Here is a 26453-nt window from a genome sequence, read left to right as displayed (position 1 = left end):
CGGGCCGTCGCCCCGCCTCCCCTCCCGTTACTCGGGGTAGGTGTTCCCGAGACCCCTCCTGTCGCCTCCCCGGCCCTGCCTCCGCCGGCCGAGCCACTATGCCAGACAGTTTCGACACTTCGCCAAGACAAAGAGCCGGGGGCCCGCGGGAGGAGCGAGGGGAGGAAGCCGAGGCGGTCGCGGCGAGGTGAGCCGGCGGGGGGTGAGCGCTCGGGACCCCGCCTCACACTCGCACCCGCTCCCCGGAGCCTCGCCGCCCCGGAGGAGGCGCGCGAGCCGGGCGCCGCCGGGGTGCGCGGGGACTGCGCCCGCGGGAGTTAGGGATCGGGCAGTTTGGAGAGTGTCCACCGGGCAGGGGCTCGAGTCCCGACCCGGGGTCAGCAGAGGTAGGGAGGGGTCCACGGAGTTGGGGGGGGTGACACGACGTAGGACTGGCGGCCCCGGCGCTGGAAGGGAGACACGAGGGGAGACCCCCTTCCCCAGCTGCGGCCAGGGGCAGGGTCTCCGGGAGACGGAGGCTGGGAGGAGGCCGGGCTCTGGGGTCTTTGGCCCTCTCCGGAGAAGACACCTGGAGCCCCACGGGAAGCTCGCCGCAGCCCCCGGGCAGCAGTCTCCGGAGTGGCCCCGGTGACATCGCATCCCGCAGCGGGGAAGGTTCCCTCTGGCCCCGGTCCCGGGTAGGGGCGCGGACCCCGCCGCGTGGCGAGTCGCGGACAGCCGGGAGCGCATCGCGGCCTGGGGCGGGACACCGCGGGGGTCGCGGTGATTCGGGGCCGTGGGCTGTGTTCGGAGGGAGGAGGCGATCGGGCCCCGGGACGTCTTCTGCCTGCGCAGCTTAGGGTCGCAGGGGAGGGGCGGGGGAGAAGTTGGGACCCGGGGGCCCCAGCAGCTGGACTCGGCTAGGGAAGGGGTCGAAGCGGGGGATTCGAGTGTGTGTGGGGGGCGCACTGGGAGCGCGACTGAGGTGTTGGTGTGGGGGCGCCTGGAAACTCGGAGTCCGTTCCAGCCCCGTTAGGTGGAGCAGTTGCCAAGAAACAAAATGACAAAAGTTAGCAACTTGTCTGCGTGCGAGCGCGTGTGACCCGCGCGGGGCCGGGTCCACCCTTCCCGGGGCGCGCCGGGGCGGGAAGGGGGGCGTGGGGCGCCGCAGCTCGGCGGCGGAGGGACAGCTAGCTCGCCCGCCGGGACGGTGGCGCAACTTTGGGCCCCTCCTTTCTCCTGCCGTGAGTGTCTGAGCTTGACCTTGCGGGAGGAAGCGCGGCCGAACTTCAGATGGGGGTGGCGGCGGCTGCCTGCGGCCCGGCTTGGCACGGAGACGCCCGGGGCGCCTCTGCCCTGCCTGGAGGCCGAGTAACCCGGAGAAGGGGGATCGGGATCCGCGGGGCTGTTGTGGACGGGATCCCCCAGCCCCCTGCCTCCCCCTGCCCCCCAAATCTCACCACGCGTAGGGCTGGGGGCGCGCGGCCCGGGGACACGTGCGCTCCGCGGGCGGGGACTGGCCCGGGCCCCGGCGCCCCGGGCCCTCGACTCTCAGGGCCCTGCGGAGGGAGCAGCTGCGACCCGAGGGCAGGAGCTGGCTGGCTGCGTCTCCGCAGCCGGCCTCGCACCGGCGTTCCTGAGGGTTTCTGGGGTCCCCTCGCGTCTCCCAGCTCTGCGGATTCGTACCCAGCTGGGTCCCTCTTCTGTAGCTGAAAGCCAGGGGGTGAGGGAGGGAGACGTTCTGGCGGGAAGGAGCGGGATCTGGAACCAGGGAACCCGGTGTGCGCGTTGGCACGTAGTAGGTTTACAGCAATGCCCCACGCAAGACAGAAGGTGCTGGCCGAGGTTGGGTCACTCCTCCCCTCCCCATTTCTCTTAGGAATTTAAAGTCATCCACTCGGATCAGCCTTTCGGCTTCCAGATGTGCCCGGACCACCTACTACGTGCCGCGCTCCAGTTCTGGCGCGTTCCTGGAGGCTGCGGGCGGCGCCCCTGGTTCCTTTCCCGGGCTGCGGCTCCCGGGCGCCCGGGTGGCTCTCCAAAAGGCGGGGCGCACTGCCCCCTGCCGGCCTCCCCGTGCCGCCGCCTCTGGGTCTGGGTGAAGGAGAGGAGCGGTACTGGGCCTCCCCGTGCCGCCCTGCACCCCACCTTCCTGCTCCAAACCCTGGGGCCCGCGCCCTTAGCCAGAATCTGTGGATGGGCTGACATGCCTGGCCCCAGATCACCTTTCTCTGCCCTTGCTTTTGTCCAGCTCTGGGTGCAGAATGCGGGGCTGGTCTTGCAGCCTCGCAGTCGGTTTTTCTATCTAAAAGACGAGGTCCCCGTTGCTGTCACTTATCTGTGAAATGAGCCCTTCAGAATAGCACTAGTGTGCACCCTGGACAGGATCCCGTCCCGAGGCTTCCAGTAAGTAGGAAATGAAGCTCGATCAGATCTCAGATTTCCTTAGCCTGCAGGGCTGTTGGGTGGTACTGGCCCAGCCAGCCCCAAGCCCCACTTGCTAGAAGGGCTGACTGAGGCGCCTGCCTCCCTCCCTCCCTCCCTCCCTCCCTCCCTCCCTTCCTTCCTTCCTTCCTTCCTTCCTTCCTTCCTTCCTTCCTTCCTTCCTTCCTTCCTTCCTTTCTTCCTTCTTTTCTTTTTCTTTTGTTGGTCATGGGACTTGAACTCAGGGTCTGGGCAGTGTTTCTGAGCTCTTTTGCTCAAGGCTAGCACTCTACCACTTTGTGCCACTGCTCCACTTCTGGTTTTCTGGTGGTTATTTGGAGATAAGAGTCTCACACAGATTTTCCTGCCCAGGCTGGCTTTGAACCGAGCTCCTCAGATCTCAGTGTCCTGACTAGCTAGGATTACAGGCATGAACCACCAGCACTGGTATGACAGACTTTTTTTTCTTTTAGCTTGGGTCCATCCACACCTCTGCTCATTTTTGCTGAGCTACTTGGGGATAAGACTGCACTGCAGGCTGCCTTCCACCCCCCCTGGATTCATCAGCACTCTTAAGCTTTAGGGCCTTTGTTGGAGGCCATTTATTTCCAATACATTTCTATAGATGTATTCGACAAGGATGGGGGCTTCTTTGAGCTCCAGAAAGGTGGTGGAACTTTATTGCCCCTCTTACCAAGCAGACCTTGCCCCCAAGAAAGAGCCTGGAGGCACTGCCTTTTCCATTCCTCTGGTCCCCCTGATCCGCTTACCTTGCTGGGGTCAGCTGTTGTGAAAGATTGCTGACTCAAAGGGTTCCTATTTGGACAGGGCTTTACCCTTGAGAGTCTAATACAAGCCCCTCCCACACTGCAAAAATACAAGACAGAGAAAAATAAAACTCACCAGTCATCCTAATAGAGGGATCCCTTACACTTGAATATGTCCTGAGAGTCCTGGTTAGGGCTGGGGACTTTACTGGAGAGGCCTAGGTACACAGGCCCTGTTTTTCCCTGCATAGCTATGATAAAGTTTGCCCTTTTAAATTAAGCACGTTAAGTGGCTAACATTGCCTTGTAGTAAAACCAAAAAATCAACCAATTGTAACAGTACACAGTGATACAAGGTATTTAACTCTGATAAATAGTTTGTTTTTAGAACTTTCCATGTACTATTTTTAGCCTGGGGTTGACTGCAAGTAACTGAAACCTGGAAGTACAGTGAAGCACTATATGCATATGTACACAGCCCTGTAGGAAAGTGGGCTTGGTCAGGAAGGCCTCTCGAACAAAGCTTACAGGAAGCTTTGTTGAATCACATGACCAGTATGGAAACTTCCCGCCTCCCCACCCTTGCATCTCTGAGAATCTGAGCACTCTGATGATCTAAGTTAATCTGAGAAGCTCATGTGTAGGGCTCTGGGAGAGCCGGGGTTCCATTTCTAATGTCAGTGCTCAATTGCTTTGTAGTTTGGTACCCAGGCTATTCTGGGTCCTGGTTCTCAGTCACTCTGCAAAAGGAGAGGGGTTGGGGGTCTGCTGACAGCCAGTGAAGCAAGCCCTTCTTTGTAAAGATTGTCTCTGCCTCTTGCACTTTGTGCTCTGAATTCTTTTTCATAGCCAGCTGGGAATACCAGCTTACCTGGGGTGACCAGCGAATGACTCCACCTGCCTTGGACACTTCCGCTCCCTCCACAGGGATCCCGCACTCACGAATCATTGTTTCGTTTATTTAGTTAGTTAGCACTAGGGATGTAGCCATGGGCCCTGCATATGTTGGTCAAGCGCTTCACCACTGAACTAAGTCCCCAGCCCCGGGCCAGATTATTTCCCAACACTTTATAATACTGGCCAGAGATAGCCAGGAAGTTTCAATGCTGGGTGCTCTCTGGGAATCTCCCCGCAGGGTACAGCTATCGTCCATCTCGAGTCCATGAGACTTTCCGAGGCAGAGGCTTCCCCATTCACCAGCTGGAAATGGCCTTAAGGATGATTTTGCAGTTCTCTCAGTTTAGGGCAAAAGCATGAGACCAGAGGTACGCCAGCCAGGACTGTAAGTAACAGCTGATGGGCCAAGTCTCTGTGACTTCTTTTTTTCCAAACTTATATTTCTCCATTCAGTTATGTCCTAGGTTTCTTATTGGACAGCAGTATTCACTTAGAAAGTCCAAGGCTTTGGTTTCTTTGATTGCAGTGGTGTAGTGCTGGGGTTGTTTTTATCTCAGCTAAGCCAGCATTTTATTGGGAACTTACTCCAGTCCAGCACCTTGCAGGATGCTGGAGACATAGGGCTGGTTCTTCTGTCATCCTAGAAGTGCCCTGTGGCAGGATGGTGCAGGGAATATGAAGAATTGTGCCTGCTGCAGTTTGTGCCAGAATGAAATTCACATGTGCAAGAGAGCAAGGCAGGAAGAGAGAGGCTGTTCTCCCTTGAGGGGGGTCACAGGAGGAGTCATGAGGCCACAAAACCTGAGAACCCTGAGGGTTCTAGCTCTATTAGTTTTCAGCAGAGATGAATTTTTTCAATGCTTGGATACACATAGATTGGATATCGTGTGTTGCATGTGTGCAAAATAAGTAGAAGTGAGACAGTATAGTCCCTGCCCTCATAGTAGGATCTTGCACGAGCTTCAGGCCTTAGAATACTTGTGTGTGAAAGGCCAGGGCTTATTTTTCCTTTGCTATGACTGACTATATATAGGCCTAAGGCTCTACTTTAAATAAATGTGCATGTGTGTGCGTGCGTGCATGCGTGCGTGAGTGAGTGCTAGTACTCAGGCTTGAACTTAGGGCCTTGTGCTTTTGCTTGGCTTTTTCTTAGCCACACCTCTACTTCTGGCTTTTTTCTGCTGGTTAATTGGAGATAAAAGTCTCTTGCCTTTTCTGTCTGGGCTGGCTTTGAACCTGAAAGCCTCAGCCCAGAAGACCAAGTGGACAGCAAGACACATAGAACGAAGTGTATTATTAGCAAGCAGACCCTCTCGGGCTTAGACAGCACTTGTCTTGTGACCTGGGGTTTATATGACTATGGGGCTAGGGTGGGGAATTTCACTAGGAGTGGGGGTACACTGCAGTCTGTTTTGCATGAGATGTGGAGTTTGTAGATGCTTGAAATCATGGAGTTTGTGTGATGCTTGGGGAGGGGGGAATCTTGTCTTGGGGCTAAGGTTTATGGTTGCAGCTGCTTCTGTCACCTGGTAAGTCCAGAGTCAGCTAACTTCAGGGAAGGGCCTGCCTAGGTCACTAGATTTGGGCCTCATTTTACAGCAGGGCCTAAGATAGTGTGGTGGCTCCTCAGTTGGAGGAGGTTAGGTTAACAGAACCTTTTGTTGTTGTTGATGATGGTGGTGGTCCTGGGGCCTGAACTCTGGGCCTGGGGTATTTTTCCCTGAGCTCTTTTGCTCAAGGCTAGCATTCTAAGTAAGCTCTCACACGTTGAGCTCCAGCTCTACTTCTGGTTTTCTGGTGGTTCATTGGATATAAGACTCTTACAGACTTTCCTGCCCCAGCTAGTTTCTAAAGGTGATGGTCAGATCTCAGCCACTTGGGTAGCCAGGACTACTGGCTTGAGCTTCTAGCCCCCACATAAATACTTTTCTTCCTATCAGCTCACCTTCCCTTTGGATTAAAGTAGCTGATTTGAGAGGGTGGAAAGGCCTGGCAGGCAATAATGGGGGATTCTGGGTTATCATAGGTGTCTTCCCACAGACCAGCTGTGAATAAAGGAGGCCTTGTACCTTGTGTGCCAGGTTTGTGGGGCCTGTGTCCACCCCCATGGTTTGCAAAACCTTCAGAGGATGACTGGGGAGGGTGCTGAGGCAGGTCATACCTGTGAGCCCCAAAAGTTTGTTAATAGGAGAAAAGTAGGCACAGCATTAGCCCAGAGAGCCTATGAGAAATGGAGGTATGGAGTCAGAAAGTTCTGGAGAATTTGGGGGGTGGGAGTGAAGAGGAAACCCCAGGCAGCTGGTTATATAAGGTAAAATGGCTCGTTAGTGAGCCCTTAGAAGCACAAGGCCTTGTGGCAGGGCTGGAATAGGCTGTGTTTTTACTCCTATGGGTTACATAAAATGTTTACAGTTTCTGCTTCCTGGTGCCAGGATACAAAGAACTAATTACTAGCTTCAACAGGGCCTCTGAAGTGGCCCAAAGTGCTATTACCAGGACCAGGAAACTTCAGAAAAGAATGGTGTGTGTGTATGTATGTGTGTATGTGTGTGTACGAGCTCAACAGCGGCCTGCGCCATCTCAAGGAGCCACCCTGAGGCAGAGGAGGATAAGGAAGGAGTTGGGGCAAGTTTCAGGGGCTGGAGTGGGCACAGTCCACTGTGGTCACCACCTGAACATTTGCTAAGGCTCAGCTCCCAGGGTTATTTGCCAGGGCAAGGGAATTAACCTGGTATGCAAACTCTTGGCCTGGGCCTCACAACTTCTAAGTTCTGGGCCTGGTCTGCTCCATCTCTGGGCACTCTAATCTGTGTGGCCCTCCATGTTCCAAGCTGGGAGAGCACTGGCAGGAGTCTGCCCCGAGAGGTCTGTGAAGATGCCTTACTTGGCTTGAGAAGAATTTGAGAAGCATTTACTATTTATTAAGGGCTTAGTGTGCTGCTTCCCTCCTGGCTCCTGAAGCATTTAAACATTTTATCAGCTTGGGTTCTAGCAGGAAGCACTGGTGGGATTTTTCCAGAGACTAGAGATCCACCCTGAGGGAGGTCCCAGAATTTGAATGGAGGGGCTAACAGAGGAAGGTTAGAGAGTTAACAAGAGGCCCTGGGAGAAACCTCAGCCCCTGTCAACCAGACTGAGGAGCAGCAGAAGGACCCTAGCTAGTCCTGTCTTCTCTTGCCAGCCATCCTCAGGCTCTTTGAGGAATCTCTCCCTGACACAGTGGGCTGGAGGGCAGGGTGGATTCGGAATTGATGAGCCCAGGGGGTATCTGTTTTGTGGACTTATCTTATGTGGAACTTCTTATCTCATTTGATTCTGCTATACCACCTGGGGAAGGGTGGGTATCCTTGGATTCCCGGAGGACCTGGAAAAGAAAAGCTGGAAGGGAAGGAGGGTCTGTTTGTCACCCAAGGACACACAGCTGGTGTATCTCAGAAGTTCAGCTCTCTCTGTGCTGATAATCCCTAGTGAACTAAATGCAACTAATCGAAGATATTATTTAAGACTCTTATGTTTTTTTTTGTTGTTGTTGATTGCTATATCAAGATACCCAAGGCTGGGTAATTGATGAAGAAGAAAGGTATATTATTACCCTGTAGTTTTGGCCCCGTTCCAGTCCCATCATCTGCAGGTAAGTTGTTAAATGGATCTGGGATGGAATGCATGGGAAAGTGACACACGTGGTGACATAGGAAGTTTGTGAGCTTGTGGCTGGCTTGGTGACCTCCCGTGAGGCCCTTCCTCTTAGTGTCTCTCCACCAGTCACCCAGTTGGAACCTAGTTTTCAACCTGTGCATTTCAAAGTCACATTGAAACCATGCCCCAAAGATAACCTTTCCAGAGGTCCCAGTTACCTGTTGGGAAGTTGAATGCTTCAGTGTAAGGCTAGCCTGGGTTCTAGAACTATCATATTCCATGCCTTTCCTGTGTCCCCTGCTGCTCTTTTGTCTTGTATAGATTTATACAGTTGATATGAAAAACAAACATGTTTATTTATTATGAAATTCATAGATTCTGACTCATGAGCATTACTCCACAAATGTTAGCTTTTATTCCCAGAAGGTTAAGGTGCAGACAGGTTGCTGTGTGGGGTAGCTGGACTTCAAACACCCTGTAACCTACTCAGAGTTCAAATACTGTCCTTGGAATATTTGCAGGTTTTTGGAACATTTATTATTATTTTCTTTATATAGCCCCCTCATACACAGATATGTGTGTATATATCTATGTATTTATATATGTAAATATATGTATAGATATAGCTATATATGCATATATATCTGTACATCTCTCACTGTCTCTATAGATAGATAGGTAGATAGATAGATAGATAGATAGGTAGATAGATAGATAGATTCTCCCAAAGAACATAAAGGGTGTCTCAGCAGTTATCAGAGACTGAAACCTTACAAACTAGTGTAATAAGGCGGGTATATACAGATTATACAGAAGCCACTCTTCTCAGGTTCTAATCTTGAAGCCTTTATTAAAAAGCCAGTGACTGCAGAGTGGGCTCCCATCTCAAAGTCCGGAAGCCAGAAAACATACTCGATGCAGTCAAGAGAGACAGGCCAGAGATTGACAGGAACAACAGACACAATAACCGACAGGCCAATTCACTTCAGTGGAGAGCTGACTTGAGATGCCGTGGAGACCAGAGAACAGCCAGGATACCAGACACAGGACCTGAACATGGAGACACATGGCATGGCAGAATGGTACCTAAGCTGGTTCAGACCTAAATCGGGTCAGGGCGGGGGACAGGGGCCACAGGAAGCTCCCAGTCCCAGTTACTGGACTGATTGACAGGCCTAGTAACCTACCAGCCAAGGGCTCACCCCTGTTTCCTGGTATGCAGGCACCACCCATCACCTGGGTGAGGACAAGAGCCAGACCCTACTTCTCCATTTGTAAAGCTTTCCTGGCCTTTGTTTTCTCACACGCAGGGGCAAGGTATTTGCATTAAACGCTAAACTCTTCTTACTGTTAAGCTTTCTAGCACTGGGTAGAGAACTTCCTCCCCTAAGCCAGAGGCACCAGAATGGCTCAGAACCACCAGTCCCCAACACCTGGGCAGGCACTGGCATGGCTGTGACTCAGTTTCCTAGGAGCTGACAATAATAATTCAGAGCATTTCTCAGAATTAAAAAGGAAGTTGCAAGAACTCTAGGAAAGCTTACATTTGCATACACGAAGAACACATTTTCTCTCAATTTCATTATCCAGTAAAAAAAAAATCAAACATAAATAAATGTCATTCTAATGGATTTTTGCTACATTAAACAACAACAACAACAAATATCCATTTGAAAGCACAGTGAACTAATAGAGCCAAGGAGCTAAAAATTCCCTTCCTGATTATTAGATGAAAACTCTTAAGGAAACTCAACTAAAAAACACCAACCAAAGAAAATCCAGCTAATTCTCTCAGAAGGTGGCTAGACTCCAAAATACTGTTTCGTGTTCAAGATGAGGACGACCCTATGAAAAAGACAAAACTCTATCTAGTGATATGTATATTTACCTTACCAGAAATCAAAGATCCCAGGAAAAGAGCCCCAAATGTTATGACTTCCTTAGACCCTGAGAAGACTAGATGGATACCCCAAATAAATCTGAGTTTGTTGGGCAAGAAAGGAGAGACTCCACCGTCCTCCCCCTTTAGAGGAATATGGCCTTAACACCTTAGGGGCTGATGGGAGTGTCTGAGAGTGAAACACCTTGGGAAACAGCTATTGTCAAATTGAAGCCCAGATCTTCTCTAGCCCATAGTCAAGCTCTTCTGGAGAACAGCCTTTGCATTTTGCTGATAAAAGGGGGAAGTGACATGCCAAGGTCATGTCTCCAAGGGAAAACAGTGTGCCAAGGTCACATGCCTGGGCAGGTGATCTTCTATGAGCTGAAATTCCCTTTGTACTTGCTGGGCTCTCTCCTGGCAGAGTCTGACTTATTTGCCTTCTGACCCCAAAGCCGTCTGCTTTCTCCCAGTACCCCAAGCCTGCATCTCTCAAGTGCTCCCTCTACCAAGTTCCCTTTGTGGAATCTGAACTTGTCTTCCATCCAACCTAACCCACAGGACAGCATGTGAACGTTACAGCGCCATCTTCCGTCTGCAACTGGAAGTACAACTGGCTAGCATCCAGCAAGCCTCTGCCAGAGTCATTGATTACATTTACTGACCAGAGGCTGGGTCCCAGCAAAATGGCAGAGGAGAGCCTGGAAGATTAGCTCCCCTACCTGCCCATTCTTCAGTTATTCTATATGTGACTCATTTCTTCCCAGAGAGGAATCAGTTACTAGGAAGAGTGGAAGACAATGTTCAGAGGCTTAGAGGCAAGGGTGCACGTCTGTGCTTGAGAGAGAAAGAGGTGGGGAGGGAGAGAGAGAAACCCTGAGACCCTCTGCAGATAGGAAAATCTTGATCTTGATTGCTTTCTTTGGGGGACAAAATAGTGAACTAGTGTGGGCAAAGAGGTTGATTTTACAAGAAAATGATTTCCACTGAGGGATTTTGCGGTTGTGGAAAGGTTAGCGGCAGAGTCTCCATGCACGATGTCTTTAAGCTATTTTTAAAAAAATAATAATATAATGGCGATGTACAGAGGTTACAGTTATCTAAGGTAGCTAACGAGTACATTTCTCTTTGAACAATATCACCTTCCCTTGCTCTCTCCCAGTTTTTCCCTCGATCCTCACTCACAAGTTGGATAGTTCATTTTCAACAGCGTCTAGAGAGTATCCCTGCTACATTTGTTCACCCTTTAAACTTGATTTTTGGTGAACTCATCATCTTTTGAATTCAGACAGCTTCAAAGTACCCAGGGTGCAGGAAGGTCTGGAATACACTGGGAATCTTGCACTGCAGGAAGTGTGTAACTGGCCAGGAGTGTGGCCTAGTGGTAAACTGCTTGCCTAGCATGAATCCCTGGGTTCAATTCCTCAGTACTGCATACACAGAAAGAGCCAGAAGTGATGCTATGGCTCAGGTGGTAGAGCTGTAGCCTTGAGAAAGCCCAAGGACAGTGCCCAGGCCCTGAGTTCAAGCCCTAGGACAGAAGGAGAAGAGGAAAAGAGGAGGAAGAGGAGGAGGAGGAGGAGGAGGTGGTGACCTGCTTCAGGAGAACAGAAGAGTCAGGGCAGGCCCTGGAACACTGGCCTTTTCCCTTTACAACAAGAAGGAAGGTGTGTTCTCTAGTGGAGCCCTCTGCCTGGCGGCCTGTTTGATAAGAAGTAAAGGCTGTTGCTTGGGAAACATATTTGCTGGGCAGACAAGAATGCCTTTGTGAGCTTCAGGATTGATTGTTCCTAGAGCATAATCTTCACTTTAAAAAATTCAGTGTTTTGGCCAAAGGAAATTAAAAATGAAGCAAGGGGTAGGGGTAGGACTGTAGGGGGTGGGGGAGACAAGGCAGAGAGCCAGGCGGTTTCTCTCTGCTACTCACCTCATGGGAAGGCTGAAAGAAACAAATGCCTTTCATAGTGGTTGAAACATTTGGATGCGGCCTTGTGCCTGCTGCTGTTTTTCTGTCTCTACCTGTGGCATAGAAGGGGCTGAGCGAAGCCTCAGTGAACTATGAACTATAAGATTTTTACACATATGAAACTGAAGCCCTGTATAATTCCAACCACCAAACAAGGGGGGAAAATTAGACTAGCCCTGGAGTTAGATTGGAATAGTTGAAATATGGCTTTAAACCTGTCAGGGGACAGTCAGGGAGATTTTTGCTCCCCCATCTCCCAGGCAGTATTATAAGAAGTTACAAAGTTTCACACTTGATAGCAAAGAATCATGAAATTTCACTTGCAATGAGCCTTAGCATCGTCCTTGTTCAACCTTCTCAATTCAGCAATTCATCTCGTGCGTCACTCATTGAACCATTGATTCATTTAATCAAAGGACTGGGTCTGCTGTGGTCTAGCTGTGAGACCTTGCGTCAGGTGCTTAGCCTCTCTGTGATTCTGTTTGGGCATCTGTAAAGTAAGGACTGGACTGGTATCTCTCTCTCAGAAGGTGCTAGAGAGAGGCACATTAGATGAGTCGGTACTGGAGAGGTGTTTGGGCAGTGTGGCTACATATATGCTCTGGGCAATCTGTCATTTGTCATTTAGAACCTTCCTGCTCACTTTCTGTCGGGGTGCTTTCGTTGCTAAGTCTTTGTGTCTAACTTGAATCCTTCCTGTGGCAGGGAGCTCTCTGCCCTACAGTATCCTGTGGACCTTGGGTTAAAAGCCAATCCTCCTCACACAGCTTCCTACCGAGTGAGCTTCCTGGAGGAGGAGGCAGGGTGGAGCCCTCTTGAGCTATCTAAATGTCAACCTAGGGGTTTTGTCTGGCTCTGAGATACTAGGGGTTGATTGCCAGACATGGGGACCCTGGCTCTTATTTTTCAGCTCAGAAGATGGTCAGATTAGATTCTATTGCAAGATTGCTCCATTAGTGGAGTTGGTTTTCCCGTCCTGCTGCTGTGGGCTGAACTTTGTTCCTTGCACCCCCAGGGGTGGTGTGTGTGGGGGGGGCGGATATCTGGATTATTTCACCTTCTAGGCAGGGCTCAGCATCCGTTGGCATTGGTATAGCTGCTGGCAGTTGCAGGAATGAGGTTCACTGAACCCCAGAACAGGGTGAAGGGTGCTCCGTCCGCTGTCTGCTAGCGCACTTTGGTCCTTCTAACACCCACTCATGCTAGAAAGTTTGGGAACCAGACTATCCAGTCCTCCCACTGGGCTAATAGCCCATTGCATACAATGTAGGGTGCCATCCGCCCTGTCCAGCACTGTCCCTCTCCCTGCACTGAGCCTCCCTACCCTGTGGAGCTGCACTGGACAGCTATAAATAGCACAGCCAGTGGTGGCATTTGGGAGACTGTCACCAAGGACAGGTGTATGATGCTAACACTGTCCTGCGGTCAAGGTTTCCATAGTCAGTGAGATTTCCCCAGCCTCTCCTTTGCCTCCCAAGCAAAAGCCTAGAGGCCTCTTGAGGTCAGCTATGGCCCAGATGCTTCTGTGTGTCACGGTTTCTCTTGGTCCCCACAGGGTCTCCGTGCTGGGCACACTGGCCCTCAGCCACGCCCGAGAGCACAGCTGCTCAGCTTTCCTGAAGACCAGCATAGTTCACCCCTCAGGGAGAGCACAGGCTCTGGGAAGGACAGGCCACTGCCCTTTCACAGTGTAATCTGAAGAAGCCACTTCCTCGTTAGACTCACTTCCCCCTTGCGCTATGGTTATGGGCAGTGCTGCCTGTCTTACTATGGGGGAGTCAACATGAATAAGAGGCAGAGCAGAAAGAGCCCCTGGTGTTAGCCCTACCCTGGGCTTAGACAGAGAAGGGGATCGTGGCATCCACTCTTCTTGCTAGGTTCTGTCTGCATTTGCTTCCTGTCTGTGTCAGCTCTGCCCCTTGTGGACCGATCCAGCCAGATGTTCCCTAAGTGACCCCTATTCTCCAGTTCTCCATAAGTGTCATGTTTGGGACAAGTCTGTGGTTAGAAAAATACCACTTGTACCTTGACAGGCCTCCAGAGGCTCCAGAGTCATGTCCTTCTTGCATCTGAGCCTTTGCTCCCTTCCCACAGGGTCCAGGAATGCACTGATGGCCCCAGCAGGGTAAGGCACACTGCCCCGTACAGCCTGGGCCAGGACTTGATAAAGGCTCATGAGAAGTAAGGTTGTGTTTGTTCGACTGTTTGAGTGAGCTTACACATTGCTTCTAACTTTCAACACTGTCCTGAAAAATAGTTGAAGCAGGTTTACTTGGTGCCTTAACCAACGGGTAAGTCTCTGGAGAGGACAGCTTTTATAAAATCACAGGTCGTCCACCTAACAGTGGCCAGCCACACTGACCTTAATGCACAGATGTAACCGTGGTATTCAGCCAGACACGTGTTCACACCATTGTTTTCCAGTTTAGGGGAAAACACCGTAATTTATTAAGCCTAGTGGCTAGCTCAGAACTGCCATGAAGCTTTCTTTCCATTTCCTTGCCCAACCCCAAGAAGGAACAAGATGAAAGAGAGCAAAATCTCTTGTAGATTTATTACTTTATATTGTGTAATGGACAGGAATGTCAGGTGGCGCTCGGGGGTTGTGAATGGTGAATGCACTCATAGGGTCAAAAAAGAAACGATTTATAGATCCAGACCAGGAGAAAGAAGAGCATACTGGTGTTCTGTTTGGCTGTGGTTTGCCTCCATCTATTCTCTAGCTAGAGTTTGTAGCCTCTGAATGCCTCCAGTTTCCTGGCTGAAGCCCAGAATCTCTCTGCTGAGTTCCTGGGCAGAACTCTTGACTTCTAGGTAAATAAGTAAGGGTGAAGAGATGAAAAGGCTGGGATACAATGCCAGGAAGTCAGCTTGGAGTGGGACACATGGCCCTTAGAATCTGAGCCCTAGGTCCACAGCCAAGCTACACTGATGTCCAACTAGAAAGTAGCTTATTGGTGGTCTTGAGGAGTCAAGGAGCTTTCCTGGCACCCCACTCCACCAAGAAGGGGCGCTTTGGGTGATCCATCCTGCTTGTATGATTCCTGTGTCTAAACTTATTCTAGCAATGTCCCAGGGGTGAGGACATAGTTTTGTTAACTGGAAGCACTCTGAGAAGGGTTGGGCTCGCTCAGTGGCAGGGCTCAGCTGGCAATGGAGGACAGATGTGGCATAGCAGGAAAAGTTTGTAGGGCCCTCCCCAACATAAACAGGACATGGGACATTGGAGTAGCTAATTAGGCTGTTCCTGGATCAGCAGCTGGAACATAATGAGTTCGTTGCCCTTCTGTGTGTTAACACCCCAGTGCTGTGTTAAGAAAGCTGAGAAAAGGAATGGATTTGGGTCATGGAGGTCCAGTCTTTGAAGAGCCCTTGCTTGCTCTCCACTTGAGGTTTGGAATTCCACACAATGGCCACCTCCTCTTTCTTTCTTTCTTTTTTTTAATTTTTTTATTGTGATTAATAGAAGGGTTACATTATATTCACCAGATAGAAGGTGCATGACTTCACAAACATTGATACCCTTTCTCTTGACATGGTCCCCATTTCTTTTAAAGCCAACTCAAGACTGATGATAGGAATGGTGCAGGATTGTTCCAAGGATTGGGCTGGGCTTGAACTGGAGGTTAAAGTGGGAGGTTGTGGACCAACAGTGCGGAGCTCAGTGGGGAACAGTTAATTCTCAGATTTCCCCTCGGTCTTTGGGTGTGATGGCGGCACCACATGTAGCCCTCCACAGTGGTTATCCATTATTCGGTAGGATGGAACTGGGTATTATGTTCCTGCAAAATTATAAATCAACCACATCCCAGTTGACTGGGGAGGTTCATCTCTTGCTCCCTCACTTAATGTGCCCATTCATGTGCTAATTTACTGGGGGGGGCCCTCCTTGGCATTGTACATTGTATAATGTTGTGCGATGCCATCATCGTCTGTTTGTGGTGGAGCACAGCCCCTTCCCTAACCCAGGAGGCTGCTGGTCAGTGATGAGTGAAACAAACACCTGATGACAGAGACACATGAACACCTCCAGGTGAGGCCTCTTGGCACTGCCTGGAGCTTGGCAGAAGACCCACCAAAGGAAACACACACAGTTGTCCTAGAAGAAGTAGCAGTTGGTTTTCTCCTACCTTCCAAGCTATGGAGAACAGGGGCTGGAAGAGACCTTTCCTTTGCCTCTGGAGTTGGTGGGCGAGGAAAGGTGCCCTGTGGGTTCAGTGGAGGGGCTTGGACCTTGGAGCAGAGATACACAGCCTTGTCTTGGGGAAACGTGATGGGTGGCTAGCTGTGGTGGGCAAGGGGCATTTGAGCTGCTGCTATGGAGGGGCTAGCCTGGAGGAGGGGCACTGTGGAGAGGGCTGGCTTGGTGGAGGGGACAGTGGGACGAGGACTCCCTTCCTGAATTCTGACTTCAGAGGAGGCTGGGAGAAATGGTGCATTGAGTGGCTGCCACCCAGGTATTTTACCTTTGGCCCCTCTGCCCTTGTAAACATCCCATCCCTCCCGGGGCTCCAAACACAGTTCTGTAATGAGCACTGTGGATGGTTTGCAGAGCCAGGCTAATTCCATTTGGCAGAACCAGGTTCACTTGGTCATTCAGCTTGTCCCTTCACCAGGAACAGCTCTCCCACAAGCCACCACCAGCACAGGCAGCCTCCCCCAAGGTCCACACATGCCATGTTGGCCCTGGGGAGGTGTGGGGAGGTGTCTGGCAGCTTTCTCAGCAGAACCCACAGCTCCCACCTGTGAGACCCCACCTTGTGTGAGAACCCCTGATACAATGTGGCCGTGGGTGTTGCTTTTAGTCTGTGCAGCTGCCTGAAGCTTCATTGCCTGTGATGGGCTCACACCAGAATCTGGGGCTAAAGTGGGCTGGAAGGGAGAGGGAGCCTCAGGCCTTTGCAGGCTGTTTCTCTTCCTGGCTGTTCATGTAGCAGGTCATGAGAAAGATGGGCTGGCCACAGAAACACTTTTCTTTGAGTAAGAGGGTGTTGGGGATTGAACCCATGGCCTTGTGAATACCAGGGATATGTTCTGCCACAGTATAAGAACTTGTTCATTGTGTCAGGCTTGCTAGCTACTGTGCCACTGACCACGGCAAGGCCAAAGCTGACTTCAGATGCAAAGGGTGGAGACAGGGCAATCTTCTGGGGTCTGACATTTCTTTCACATCTGACATACTTGTTTTCTTCAAGCCTGTGATTTTTTTTTTGCCAGGGACACATCTCAAAATGGCACTCTCACTTTTCTTTTCTCTCTTTTCTTTCTTTCTTTTTTTCTTTTTCTAGTCCTGGGGCTTGAACTCAGGGCTTGGGCACTATTCTTGTGCTTTTTCAAAGCTAGTGCTCTACCATTTGAGCCACAACACCACTTCTGGCTTTTTTTTTGTGTGTGTGTGTGGTACTGAGGAATTGAACCTGGGGCTTCATGCATGCTAGGCAAGCACTAACCACTAGGCTCCTGGCCTCCACTCCCATTTTGGTGGTTGAAATTTTATCTCTGCTCCATAGTCCCTTGCACCCTCATCCTGTTTCTCTGAGTAACTTGTGCATTTGTCTGTCTGTGTCCCCACTCAGTGTGGAACAGCAGCCGTGCTCTGGAAGGCCCATGTGAGATGTGATGGGGGAGAAGAGAGGGAGTCAATGAGACCAGGGCCCGTGGTTGTCTCCCGTTCTCTCACTAAGGCAGTGGCTGAGGTCCCATTTTCCTCCTTCCTTCCATGTCAGATTCAACCTTCTGGGAGTGGACATTCCAGCAAGAGGTGACAGTGCTTGGCCTGTGGGGTGGGACGCCTCCCCCGGTGGGTCAGAGGTTCTGAGGTGGGTGACTAACTGACCTCTCACCCATTGGAGGGAGATATGCTGGAACAACTTTTCCAGACTTTTCTATGAATTACATGTCATTGGGAGAGGAGATGTTGCCCTGTTCCTCTGTGTCTTTGAACATGGCATTCTCCACCAAGGATACTCAGTGACAAAGAACACATCCCCCTCTGAAGTATCCATCAGTCTCTCTAAAAGGAAAATTCTAGAATTCCCTTGAAAAGTGACTGGATTGGGTGCTTCCTCCCATGGGGAGTGGTTGTTGCTGACAGAGGGGCTGCCAGAACCCTCTTCTGGGACTTAGGGACACATCCGATTGGGTGCCCTGTGCATACAGATCTGAACATGGCCACTTTTGATGCTGTGCAGTCCATGTTGCTCAAGGAATCTGAGTGCTACTCTGTTGAAAAGGGTGTGTGGAAACCAAGATCCCTTGTCTGAGTGCATTGATTGTTACAGGGCTGGGCCTTCCCAGCATGCAGCCAGAAAGTGTGTGTGTGTGTGTGTGTGTGTGTGTGTGTGTGTGTGTGTGTGTAAGAGAGGGAGACACACACACACACACAGAGACCAAGCATTTCTAAACTGACCTCTCTATGAAATAAAATCAAGCACTCATACTCTTGAATTCTAGAACCTTCTTGAAATTTCCTGCCTCTGAATCTTCACCCCTTCAGTTCTGACTCAGGAGTGACTGCCAGAATCTGGACATGCATGAATCAGAGGGTTACACCCTGCTCTGGATCCTTTGTTTGCTCCTATCAATTGCTGATATGGAGGGGGGGGGGCGGGTCTGGTATGGGTGAGGAAGCAACCCTGAAAAGCTGCTGCCAGGTTAGTAGCTAGACAAGCTGAGAGTTCACCATCAGCACCCCTCATGGCTGGCTTCCCAGCCCCTCAGAAGGCTCAGGAGACAAGCCAGAGCAGAAGGTGTGGAATGTCAGTCAGATGCAGCCCATGGAACGTGAGGCAGGCACATGAGGACAGCATGCGAGCGTGCCTAGGGAGGGACCGCGCCTGTGAATGGGCACCACAGCGAGCATTGTGGCTGCTTGTCCTGTGCCATCCAAGTTCTGGATGGGAGTAGAATTGAGATTACAGGCCTGGGTCTTTGCAGAGTGTACTTTTCCTCTCTGCTTTCGCATAAAGGTCTCCAGTTAAGCTTAAGTAGGACCTGTACCCCAGTCGCCGGAAGAACCTGTTACTCATGTGGTGATGGTGTTCTGAGCTCTTCTGTGGGCCAGCCGTGGTTCCTGGTAGATAAAATCCTGGAGAGTTTCCATCCTAGCCAGGGGTGGAGAAGCAGAGGAGGAAAAACGGCAGGGCAAGGGCAGGAGACCCAAGGCCAAGGTGGATTGGTGTGTGGCTGTGAGGCCTGTGCCTGGAACCTATAGCTGAGGTGTAGAAGTGGGGGGGGCGGTGTGCTGCTCACTGGGCAGGCTGCCATGTTTCTTCATTTTCAGGGGGCTGGGATCCCATTGGGAGCCAGCCTGTTTGTTTCCCTGGCAAGGTGTCACATACATGAGAGTTCTTTCCCAACTCAGGAATTTCCTCTAAAAACAACTGACCCTGTTATCAGCTGGCCCAGAGACAGACTGCTGGCCCCAGCACTGAGTGGGCGAGATAAGAAGACAGGCAGCAGGAAGGAAGCTGCTGGGCTCTTGGCATTTCCCTTGCTGATAACCTTTGAGGGGAGGGTAAGAGTTGCAGAAGCAGGGGTCCTTTTCCTGGGAGAAGAGGTTGGAGGAGGCAGGGCAAAGCAGGAGGCTTTTAGCGTCCCCAAGTCTATCTGGTGGTGAAAGACTAACTTAGGACAGTGTTACTCAGGGGTCTACGATGTGAAAGAAGAGAGGGAAACCTTTTTCCCAGGCTGTACCTCATTTCTCATTAATTTGTCATTCATTCACTCATTCATTTATGTACTCATTCAGGCATTCATTCATTCATTCATGTGTTCACTTATTCAGACATTCATTCATTAATTCACACAGCAAGCACTCCTGGTACTTTACTAAGCTCTAGAAGCAAAAAGAGGGGCAACTGCGCCCTCACTAAGTAAGAATTTACAACAGATCAGCTACTTAGTAGGAACCTGTGTCCTGGCTTTGTAGGATCTGAGCGTGTTGAACGTGAGTCTTCTGTGTCCTTGGAGCTGCTGGGATCCTTGCAGGGGCTTCTAAGCTTTAGGCTGAGCTGGTGACTCTACTTCTGAGACGGAGCCCTAATTACCACTTGGCTCCGGAAGACCTAGTGAGTGTGGTGGAGAGTTTGTGATAGTCATTGACTGCTGCTAGCCCCGCCCCACCCAGGATGCCAGCTGCTGCCATTTGCCTGCTTTACAGAGAAACTGAAGCACTGAATGACGAAGTAACTCACCCCCAGGCACACAGCTAGTGGGGGGAGGAGCTTTCTTATGGGGTGTGTGTGGAGAATCTCTAATAACCAGGAACACTGATGGGTCAGGAAGACACCCCTAGAACTGCAAAGACATTTTGCAAGGCAATGGGATGCAGAGGAGGAAAGCTTTGTTTAGGCCACACAGAGCAAGGCAGACTTAGGAATCTCAGTGCCAAGTTTCATCTCAGCCCTCCTTTGGCTTTTTGCTCATGGTTGGCACTCTATCACTTGAACCACACCTCCACCTCTGTTTTTTGTTTTTGTTTTTTTGCTGATGACTCAGATACAAGAGTCTCACAGACTTTTCTGCCCAGGCTTGCTTCAAACTGTGGTCCTCAGATGGCCATTTCCTGAGTAGCTAGGATTGCAGGTGTGAGCCACGAGGGCCTGGGCCTCTGAGAACTTCTCCGGGGCCTCCCCCAGTGAATACAACAGCAACCAACAGGAAGGAAGCATGGAACACCCAGACCAGGAGTGGCTCAGACTTGAGAGTGGACTCCTCCCAGCTGGTGGCTTGAGGACTGCAGCTTCCCTTCATTCTTCCTCTTCTCTAAAAGGCCAGGCACCTTGCAGCAGAGATCCCGGGAGCCTATGTCCGACACAGAGATGTAGCCCCACAGCTGGCTGGCATGGGAAACCAGGCCCTGGACTCCATGAACAAAGCTCTTCTTGATCCTGCCCCTCTTTTGCTGGGTACATTTATTACCCCTGACACATGGTTGTCTTGGTGAAGTGGGACCCTTCTTACCCCAGGAAAGATAGACAGCTAAGCCATAGAGGGTTTAAAAGAGTGTGCCAGGGCTCAAGGAACCTGGTATGCCATTGTTGTTCGCCTCTGGCCAGTTGTGTTTGAGCGGGTATTCTCCTTTCCTGAGACTCAGTTTTCCCTTGTGTTAAACAAACAGTACTAATGCCCGCTGGCTTGAGTTTTGTGAGGGTTACATGATGTGAGGAGCATCTTGATATGACGCTGAGCCAAGTGAGATGGGGCTTCAAGGACAGCAGCCATAGCTTACTTCTCTGCCATCTCGGGGGCCCTTCTGCAGTAGCAGAGTCATCTCTCCATGAGAAATGGAGAGCCCACTCTTCCCGGGCAGCCAGGCCTAAAGCCCCAACAGTGCCAGTGTTCTAGGCGGAAAGGACCACCATGAGCAGGGGCTGATCTTTGTGCTTCTAGAAGCCAAGCCCACAGATGCGCCCTCCACAGAGGACTAATTCTTATGCTGACATGTGCAGCTGATAGGCGTTTGGACATTTACAGATAATCATCGCTCCAGTAGGACATCTAGGTGGCCTTCTTTCTTTGTCCCCTTCCCTTCTGGTAACCTTGGGACAGAACCCAAATACGGTGACAGGAGCGACCATACTCACTATGATGGAGTCCCTCCCAGCCTGAAGGTCCCCTATCTTTGCTCCCTACAACCCACCCCTCCTTCTTATCATGGAGCAGTGCAGATGTGGCGTTGCTGTGGTACAGATGTGATGTGAGAACATCCTGGGTGCTCATCACCACATCCCCTTCCCGGTGAGCCATCTTCCAAATTCAGGGCACCTACCTCCATGTCAGGAATCCCCCCTCTCCATTTCCATCCCATTCTTAGCCTCAGTTTCTCCCCTGGCCCCTGTGTGCACCAAGTCCTGTGGTAAGCCGTTGTGTGCTGGTCCTCTTGAGCCGGGCATGTGCCTTATTCGTCTCCACACTCACCAAGCACTTCCCAGGCCCAGGTGGGCCTCTCTGATACATCTATGCATTTCTAGTACCGAGAATGGCAATCGGAATACAGGCACCATTCGTCTGCTGGTTTCAGCCCCACAGTTGGCCCGGCTGCTGATCGGTGTAGGGAGCTGGGTGGCTGTGAGCTAGACAGGCTCACAGGGCGTGGGGGGTGTGGTAGTGGGGTGGTCACTTCTCTCTTCTCCAGCTTTCTCAGCCACCAGCCCACCCTCCACACCTCCTTCCATCTCTACCTCCACTTTGGGAGAATTGGTAACCCATGAGCCCGAGTCTCTGACCTGACATCCTGACTTTGGCAGGGGCCCCTTCTCTCTGTGATGGCTCTGTCAGCATATGGGCCAGTGCTTACTGTTTAAACTTTGCATGCTTCCCTCTAAATTAAGCAAAAGTAGCATGCCCCAAGTAGCTTGATGCCCCTTTCTAAGATCAGTGGCCTGGCATGGAGGAGGAAGGAGTTGGGCAGGAATCCAAGCTAACCTGCATGAAATCCACTTAGCAAGAATTTGTTCCGTGTACCACCACGTCACATCCAGGTGAGGATGGAAAGCAGATCATCATGTCCATTCTCCCTCTTCCTCTCCCCTCCTTCTTATTCCTGTGCCCCTGGCATCGCAGTTACCTTCTCTAAGGGAGGGATCAACAATTAGAAAACTAGTGGGGGAAAGGCCTTGTGGCTGGGAAGCTGAATTTGCTTCTCTTTTGTTCAGATAGATTTGGAAGCTCCTAGAACCCATCAGCTTCCCCCGGTGGGCATTCCTCAGGTGGCACTCTCTCTCTTGGGAAACCTCCTCATATCAGGGACTTCCACCCAGTATTTTGGTCAAGGGGCTGGGCGAGGGTGACTGTCACCTCCTGAGGTTGCCACATGGCAGTTACTGTGCTGTGAGGTTGCACTGTCCCTTCTGCTATCCGTGGCACGTGGACATCACCGTCAGTCTCTGTGACTGCAGTTATGTGCCAGTGCCCCACCACCCTCCCCAGCTCTGTGTCATCTCAGCACTTCTCTCCCTGTCACAAGCCCTGTGCCGCTTCAGTATTTCCTTTCCTTTAAACCATGGCCTTGGGATGAGTTCCCAGGAGAGAGATACTGAAAATAATCTGAGGGCTCCTGCCATCTGACCCCATTTGTGACTAGGTGGTGGAAGGAAGCCGGGAAGCAAGGTTGGGGACCAGGAGCTGAAAGTCGATCCCCTGGGTCTGGAAGAAGGAACCAAGGGCAAAGGCCAGGGGATCCCACAGCAGCAGGGGTTCATGTGACAAGTGGATCTGCTTTCCTGAGGTGGCCTGGTGTCCAGGTCAGAGAGGAAGAGAGCTAGGGAAGCAGCAGAGAAGAGGCTTGAGGTTGGCACAGAGGGAGCTCTTGTGGCTGTGCCTCTCATTTTGTGGGAGCTGAGGTGGTGGCCAGAGATGGGGTAAGCGCTAGGTGTGTGGGGCTGGGCTGGAGCCCATGGCTGCCCTCAAGTCTGTTTAAAACCTGGAGAGTTGATAACCTACAGGGGAAAAGCGTGCAAGCAAGATCTGTGATGGTGATCAGTTGTCTATCCCAGGACGCCAGGGAATGGAAGGTTTCTGTAGTGCTTCAGCATTCTGTGGAATCAAAGTTTCTATGGGCTGAGGGAAGGGAATGCCCAGAATCCACAGAAATCCAAGGCTCTTAGACCCCAACGCCTAGTGGATGCCAAGGGCTCTGGCTTATTTCCTGGCAAGAAAACTACTCAGACAGAAAAGATAAATTAATGTATAACGGCTCTGAGTTGTCACTCATAGGGTAAATGGATGCATGAGAGGCAGTGAAGGAAGGATGGAGGAGAGGTGCCCTGCACACACACGGGACAGAGCATGGGACTCTGGGACTTGGTGGTTTTGGGCCCAGGGTGCCATGTCTACCCACTGGAGAAACACTGTAGGGCATTTGTTGATTGACACTTGACTGTTAATCATGGCAGCTAGCACATTTGCACAATTCATGTCTATTACTACGAATCCCCTTAGTTATAAAAAGTGAACAATAATTGCAGCGTTTCTTTTCCCATCTAAAAGTAATATGATACCATCCATCAGTAGTATTTAAATGAAAATTACTTAACCAAATCATAAGAAAGTGGGTACTGTCCTTGGCATCTGGCTTTGAGGGCAGTGGCAGGTTCGCTCTTGCCTGTGACTCTGCTCTTGTCCACTGGTGACATCAGCCATCACCTGTCCCTGAGAATGAGTGACAAGGCAAAGGACTTGCATCTCAGTCATGATAATGGTTCTGGCATCATAGTCTACCCCCAGAGGGTGCTGGCAAAACTAGAGATGCCTCTAACGTGACCTGACCTGTTATTTCCCCTTCTTTCTTCATCCTCCCTCCTTTTCCTTCCCACCCCTGCCTGGTATACCTTTCCTGGAAATGGACAGAGGAGAGCCATAGGTATGCTGGTGAAGGGTATGGCTTTACAAGCAGGATGCCTAGGACTCGGGCTGGAAATGGATGGCCCCATTCTTGCTCCACCTCCAGTGAACCAAATGACTGCAGAACTTCTCTGCCTCACTTGCACTAGCTGGAAAACAGGTATAGTCGTTATTCCCAGGATTACAGTGACACAGTAGCAAAGCTCCAAGAACCAGGTGTGGAGGAGATGCTGGGAGGCTTCACCTCCTGATCTGTCTGCACACCTGCACACATACATAGGACGTGCATCTGTGTGTGTCTGCATACTTTACACACGTGCTGTGTGTGTGTGCATATGTGCTACATAACACGGGGTGTATAGCCATTGTATCTGTAGCTCACACATCCCATATAGTACACACACACTGAAGCCAACAGGAGAGCTCATTAGTACTCCAGCCGAAGCCATCCATTCCACAGCATTTCTGAGAGTCAGAATATTCTGGAAGTCAGTTCTGAGGGCCACGTTCTGTCCCTCAGATCCAGAATAATTTCTTCACCAGATGCCAAATTCCACAGGCCTCAGAAACTAGAACCACTCTTGTGCCCACATCACCTGCCACAGGCTGTGTGAAGAGAGTTAGAAAGCCGTCCCCCGATGGCTGTGTCCCAGCCCTATGACAGCCAGCATTGCATGTGGGCCACATGCCACCTTCCTGGTATCACGCACCTCCCGGGGTGCCAGTAGTGCCCGGGGTGGGCCCGGACTTTCACGTTGTAGTAACCTGGATCTTCCACAGGCTGAGCCCTGTGGAAGCTGTCGCCACTCTGTCACCACCGCCTGGCCCTTGTGGTTCACAGGTCCTGCATGGCTGGACTCCAGCTCCCCACCCCCACATCCTGCCTCATGGGGTCTCGTCAGGCCATGTTGTATTGGGAGGCGGCTTCCTGATGCTGATGTACATGAGTCTGTGCTCAGCCCTTGAAGCCAGGGCCCTGCCCCTCGGCTCAGTCTATGTTGTGGCCAGCGTGAGCCCTTGAGGGGTCTCTGGGCCTCTAGATGTGTGAGTGAATCAGTGAAGGTGGGAATGGGGTCTAGTGGTACCTCACCTAGTGGCCTGCGCTGGGCCAGCTCCTCTTCTCAACACAGAATGTTGGGATGGGGTGACATCTCTGGGACTCTGGGATTAAACTAAACCCCTCCATGGGCACTAGTGTTGCAGTGATCTCGCTGGGACAGCGTGCAGCGCCGTGCTCTTGTGGTGGCTGAGAGGCCAGAGGACAATGGGGACAGAATGAGGTGCCAACATTTTTCAGTGTGTGGTCCTGGACTTACAAGTATCTGCATTGCCCCTGGCATCAGTTAGATTTGCCTGTAATTAGTGTAGAAATCTAGAGACTAACCCACCAGAATTTAGGGCTGCTGCATGCTGACTCTGCTGGGTAGAACCAAGGCTTTCTCTGCGTCTGTGGTGGGTGACGCCTATGGAAGTCAGATTGCACAGCTGTGGGGCCTCTTCTGCTCTGGCCCATGAAAGCTGGGCCGTCTTGGGCTAGGTAGTTGACCTCTCTGATCCTGAGAACCCTAGCTCCGATGTGGAATGGTAGTCCACTGGCCCGCTGGTAGTTCTCAGGACTGCCCAGTCTCCAGCCAGGGCAGTCTTCATTGTCTGCTTTTGAGTTTTTAAATGTGGCAGGGCAGGGAGGGTGTGGTCATGGCATTCTGGCCCCTCTTCCATAGACCCTGCGTCTCGGGGTCCTGACCTCAGTTTCAGCCTGTCTTCACTCTTGTTCTCCACAGCAGACAGCTCCTTGTGTTGTTTCAGGTTCTCAATGAGCTTTTTTCTTTTCTTCTTTTTTTTTGGCAGTACTGAGGTTGAACTCGAGGCCTTGCACTCACCAGGAAGGTACTTTACTACTTGAGCTACCCCTGGCCTTTGATTTTTCCCTTCTCCCCCTTAGTTTGTTTCATTTTAGGTAGCGCCTTGCATTTTCGCTCAGGCTACGCTTGGACTGAGATCCTGCCTCTACCTCCTGATGAGCTGGGATGCCAGTTGTGTATTTTTGATGATGTAGAGGCACTCTGGCTCTTGCTGTTAAACATAGCATGATGACTGAGATCTTTGGGTGCAAAGCTATCAGAGTGGTGAGCTGTTTCCTGACACAGTCCTGGGAGGGCACTTCCTGGATGGAAGTGGACAGCTCTCCGAGGCTCTTGAAACCCTGGTGAGTGTTCATTAGTGCTGTTTGCAGAGCTGGCCTCCTGGCAGGGGCCCATGGCATTCCTGCTCGCAAGTAAGAAACCCATGTGTGCCTGGGCAGACACCGCATCTTCCCAACTCCCCTCCCTCCGACATTTCTTCCCTTCCTTCTTTTCTTTCTCTCTTTTCCTTTCCCTTCTCTTCTCTTCCCCTCCCCTTTTTCTCTTTCCCTTTCCCTCTTCCTCCTTCCCTCCTCCTACTCCATTGCTACTGCTGATTCCTTCCCTCCCTCCCTCCCTTTCTTCCTCTTCCTCCTCCTTCTCCTCCTTCCTCCTCTTCATTCTTCTAGCAATACTAAGATTTTGAATCCAGATCCTTA

The 26453-nt window shown here is 51.3% G+C and overlaps 1 protein-coding gene across 5 annotated transcripts in view; it reads left to right on the top strand.

Annotated features, from left to right (window-relative positions):
* Positions 1-58: 58 nt before the first annotated feature.
* Positions 59-26453, top strand: part of St3gal1 (ST3 beta-galactoside alpha-2,3-sialyltransferase 1) — a 51852-nt gene continuing 25457 nt past the window's right edge. Inside the window, exon 1 of one of the 5 annotated variants that reach the window (XM_090339442.1) lies at positions 59-187. The gene's annotated coding sequence lies outside the window, so the exon portion shown is untranslated. Of the gene's footprint in view, positions 387-4374; positions 4453-26453 lie in introns of those variants that run through there. The other 4 variants (XM_090339439.1, XM_090339440.1, XM_090339443.1 and 1 more) reach the window with 4 other exon arrangements.

Source organism: Megascapheus bottae, chromosome 9, assembly GCF_031878675.1.
Source record: "Megascapheus bottae isolate mThoBot1 chromosome 9, mThoBot2.hap1, whole genome shotgun sequence".
NCBI classification, from domain to species: domain Eukaryota; kingdom Metazoa; phylum Chordata; class Mammalia; order Rodentia; family Geomyidae; genus Megascapheus; species Megascapheus bottae.
This window is presented reverse-complemented; position numbering and strand designations above follow the sequence as displayed.